Source organism: Glossina fuscipes, unplaced genomic scaffold (genome assembly GCF_014805625.2).
Source record: "Glossina fuscipes isolate IAEA_lab_2018 unplaced genomic scaffold, Yale_Gfus_2 222, whole genome shotgun sequence".
NCBI lineage: Eukaryota > Metazoa > Arthropoda > Insecta > Diptera > Glossinidae > Glossina > Glossina fuscipes.
In genome coordinates this window covers 400,688-406,334 of record NW_023998565.1, presented here as the reverse complement: position 1 = coordinate 406,334, position 5,647 = coordinate 400,688, and positions in this window count along the sequence as shown.

The following is a 5,647-nucleotide window of genomic DNA, read 5'->3' as shown; positions in this document are numbered from 1 at the left end:
AAAAGAATACTTATTTCGAACTTAATACTGGAAAAGAATACTTATTTTGAACTTAATACTGGAAAACAATACTTATTTCGAACTTAATACCGGAAAAGAATACTTATTTCGAACTTAATACTGGAAAAGAATATTTATTTCGAATTTAATACTGGAAAAGAATACTTATTTCGAAGTTAATACTGGAAAAGAATACCTATACTGGAAGTATCATATTATTGTTGAATAAATTTGAAGCACGCAGTTATCGATTTAAATATATCGTGCAAATACTTGTCGCAACTTTCGAATAGTTCAGAGCAAAAGATATCTCAATCAATTAGCTGATACGTCCATGATTATCACCACAAAGGGGAGAGCAAATTTTATTACGTTTAGTAATGTAATGTTGTCGTTTTCAACTTTCAAATTCATTCATTAAATAACTCCTAACATTTCATATAGATTTCCGTTTTGTGCAATTATGTACATTCATAAATGTATAAACATTTTTCTTTTCCCCATTTGGCCATTCCTTTCTTTCTTTCTTTCTCTCTGTTCCTCTCTCTCTTTTTAAATTATTAAGTATGTTAGCTCGTCTCAATAGTTTAGTTGATATTCGGACCAAGTTTGGGAATTGTCGTGCGGTATCCTTGGAGATATAGTAACTTTATTCAAGCACCAAAAACGCCCTCAAACAATAGTTGCAAATTTTCTTCATATACCGAAATAAACTCCTTATGAGAGTATAGGTGCATACATACAAACGCGCAAATCCGTAAGTAATTATTTATACACGCACTTGCGTCTTGCAACTTGTAAAATTTTACTGCTGTAGAGAGAAATAAAACTCAATTATTCCTTAAGAAATTTCGAACGACTTTTCATCGAGCTGCGGAGTTAAACGTTTATTGAAAAGTCTACCAGACTATCTCGTGTGGATCTGCCCAAACGTATGCGTAAATTAGCATTTTGCGTTTGCTTTTATTTATTTATTTTTTTTTTTTTTTGATTTTTTTTCTAGGTCAAGTTGTTTCTTCGATTCCGCCCGTCTCTTATTAACATCACCTCACTATTTAAGTGACAATATATAACGTGTGCCAACATTACATTTATATTTTAATTTTTATTTCAATTATGGTATTTTATAATTAACTTGAGACATTTTAAAATTATCATTTGTGTAGATACTTATTTATGTATTTTTCTTAATTTTTCTTGCGCTCATAAGTATGCACGTGTAATTATTTACATACGTTTAAAATTTTCCTTCTCATCCACTTCAACATATTGCGCATTAATGTACTTTAATAATGCTCTCGAAGAACACTGCAGATGAAGGAGTAGAGGAAAATGTTTGAAACAATTGGACATAATTGGAAAAAAACTCATCTCACACTTTGTTTCCTTTGCAGACGATATTAATCAACCCAAAATTTAAAATCGGGATTTGATTAAAATGAAATAAAGCTTTTTATTCTTTCGCTTGATAGTCATATCACAAGGAGAAAGTTTCCTCTTAACATGTCTACTGCGTCCAGAAGTGGACGTACGTTTGAGAATATTATCTCAATTACAGTGATCTACATCCCTTAGATGATATTAACTTGAAAGCCTTTAATGCCTATGAAGAGATCACAGTGTGAACTGTGTTGACATTCACTAGCTGATACACACATATTTATTTAAATATTGTCCATTTATAATGAAGTGGCTGCAGACCCATAGATTAGATTAAAAGGTACATATTTAAGAGTTAGTTGGCCTAAGAGGCATTATTCAATCTGAGTCTAAATAATCTTATGTTAATAGTGCTACGGAGAGCAATGAAGAATTACTACGGATACAAAAGACTCAGAGGATTTGTTACACCCCTTTAGTTCACGCGCCTGCAATCACATTAATTGTCTAAAAATTTATATATCATTATATGTTAGTGCCTCTTTTCTTGCATTGCACAAAAATTCATTTTTGTGTTATGTTATTGAACTAAAATAATAGTGAATAAAATATATGTACAAATAACCATCAGAGAAGATGTGAATGAGAAAGTAACTTTCAAAATATCGGTCTCCTTTTGTTGACATTTCTGGCGTTTAGTTACTTTTGTTCTTATCAAAAATGTGGAGCGAAATAAATTATTTTTTGCTCAAATTGTAGTTAATAAATGTTATTTAAGTTATGCCTTTATTTTATCATAGAATCAAAAAAATGGGAATGGGAAACAATTTGGTTTTAAATTTGAAGGACGGTAAAATAATTTATATAATTAACGCATTTAGAAATCCTTGCTAGGTTACACTCTCTAAAAGTTAATATGCCATAATAATGTTTTTCTCTTAAAAAAAACTCCATCGCAATGTGAATCACTTTTTGATCACATATCGGATTTATTTTTACAGGATATTCTGTAATGGTTATTATTTAAAAAAAGTTGAATTGAACATAGTCCTAAAAATTAGGTCTTCTCCACTTATGAAGTGGACTTGACTATGTCCAATTCTCACTACCTAAAATTTAAGAAAACTAAATTTTGTGAATTTAAAACAATGGAGATGCTGTTCTCAATTAAGATTTTAAAAATCGACGTTTTTATGAGTAATGCACTTAAAAATCAATAAAATAAAATATTTGATGAGAATTTTTTCAATCCTAATTTCATTTGAAACAACAGTTTGCATGGGCACTCGTTCGTTCATCAATGCCAACAAAATTGCAGACGAATGCTTATAACCTATTGTGGTCATTATTTCCGCACGCTTTATTACACGTATCGTCACTTATAGCGGTCGTTTCAAATTGCAGGCGCGAAATAATATTTTGTAAAAGCATGCGCTCACTAAACAAATAACCTTGAAGTGTTGAAGGATAGAGTGTAACAAGTAAGAGGACAATCAAGCGTTTTAAAGGAAATTTATAAAATATACAGAAAGGCAACATATGCTGGTTAAGTTATTAAATGCCTCAAATAATTTGCAACAATTAAAGTTTAATAAATTGTAATCCATTTTTGCGTTTAAATTTTAAAAAAGTTTAGGAAAGATGTATGTAACCTCATTTATTGAATAGTCACATGACGTACGAGAGAACAATTTTTTATATAGCTTTTTCTAATTTCTTTCCATTCGAATTCTCAACACTGTTGCTCTCTAATAAATTCTTAATACTTATTCCAGGTTTCGTTAGAATTATATATCTCTTTATTTTTCGAGCTAACACTTACAACATAAAAAGAATATTTAACGTGAAAATGGCTAAACAAATATAACGACAGTTAGAAAGCTAGTCTGTGGAAAAAAAATTTCGAATTTTAGTTATATGCAAACGTATAAATTAAATTTACAAAATATATACGTTGAAGTCTTGTAGGAAAAATGCATAATTGCCTACATATCTGGTTGTTTCTCATTTACAAACATTATCGAACCTACAGCTTTTGCTCATATTATTTGATATGAAGCTGGCTGCATTTGAATTTTTCTTCCAGTTCATGTAAGCAAATGAGCGAACTTCGAATTCTGGCAAATTAAAGGAGAAGTGATACGTATGTGTTTGTTATTTGAAATTCTTATAACGTATGTGTGTTTGTTGCCGAGCCGTGGAACGTACACGCTTGTTGTTGCAAATTCTAATTTTTGTTTACATTTTCCATTTTCCATAAAGATATGGTGCACCCGAGTTTAATCTTCCTACCAGCATCATATACTATAAAATATTTCTCTTCCGTTCTCTTTTTCTGTACCTCTCAAGAGCGCACCTAAACAGTTTTAATTATAGGAAGAAAGAAAAATCAACTGCACAATTAACAATTGGCGATTCTCCTGCACTGACTTTAGAGATGTAACCACTAGATTGTAACTGTCGCAGATTTAGCTTGCTTTCATTTGCGTATGTTTGATTTACGACCATTTAGGATGCTTCATACGGCGTGAAGTTTAACGGAATGGAAAACTTGACTGCGCGACACGTTTCCACTGTACTATTACTAATACTACGATGAAATTAACGATGCCGACGAACCACGACGACTGCGACACTTTGCTTTGAGGATGATGACAACGTTTAGTATAAGGAATTATGATGTATAGAGATTTTTCATTTATTCGAAGTAAGAAAAAAAATCCGTTTGCTTTTTTGTTTCGTCACAAACCAGCACTTTAACCAAAAACTCTAAAAGCATTAACTTATATAAAACATTTTTATTAAACTTGGTTTGAAATATGAAAATCGTCTTGTACTCCCCTACAAAGCCTTTTCATTTTCACTAAAGGGGAGCAAAAATTTTCGTTAACGTTGAGAAGATGTATTTCGCTTTTTCTTTTTTATGTTAAGATGTTATGTTTTCAATGAATGCTTACAAAATTGCTGCACAGATAGCTGCTCAAATTGTTATATAACGACGTTTTTAAAAAATTTTGCGTTTAAGTTCATTTTTGGAAATTTCTTTTTAATTAAATTCTCTTCTCAATGCATTCACTTGGGAATTATTTTTTTTTCTCTTCTGTTTTTTATTGGTTCGTCACGAACAACATCCACTGTCGAAGGGTTCACGCACTAAACTAATTCGTCACCTCGTTCCTGGATAGTTATTTCCTTTGTTTTCTTTGTTAACACCATATTATTTCGTATCTCTTCACTAAAAGGAGACTAAATTAAAGCAGTTTTGACAAGGGATACTTTTTAACGCTGAAAGAAATGTGTGAAGTGCGCATATCACGTCCTATCTGTTACAACTGCTGATTTCTGTTATAATTAACATTGAATAAGAATACATCCCTATGCATGTATACGCTCACGAGAAAGTTGATTTCTTTTGTCACATGTTTATTGTGTCTTTATTATTACATGTTACAGACAAAATGTTCTCACAGTAGAAATACACAAATATCATGCAATCATTCGTTTATGCCTACGCAATTAAAATCACAATTCGCCATCTATTTCAATATATTCCCACCTACATGGAACTTTGATATGTTAAATTACACGTTCTGCTGGTACTTTGAGAATAGTAAAGCACAAAACCTTAAGTTCTACATTGCGATTGTTTCCACAAATTAAGTTGTACATTGTGAAGTGTAAGAGATATAATTCTGATGTTGAGAAGAAATACCTCCAAATCATTTTCGAGATTACTATCATCAGTATTATCTAAATACTATTTTCCCAATCAGATAATTCCTCTTCTTCATCTACTTCAAAATCGTCCAAGTAACCGGTTACGCACGCAGATTTTTGTTCCAATAATTCATATAAAATATTTTCATGTTCCTAAACGAAAGACGGTAATTGAAAGACTTTTTCTAAATAAACATTCTCCTTCAATCTCTGTACGTTTTTATATTTATTACACATAGTGTTTGTGCTCTTAATATTTCTTTTAGAGATTTTGTATCCGCCTATATTTTAAATAATATGGATGGTTGTCTTTGCTACTTTAAAGTGCTTGTTTCAACATAAAGAATATTAACAAATGTACGAGCTATTACTTTAAATCGCTAACCAAAAAGTTGAAATGATAAAAGCAGAAATCGTTTGTATAAAACCAAATATATAGTTGATTTACTAATTTTTTCAAAATTCAAATTAGGAAGTTATTACGTGCTTTCTGCGTTTCCGTTGCGAATAACAGTAGTAATGCTGTTAATTAGCAGCCATCTGACAGGTT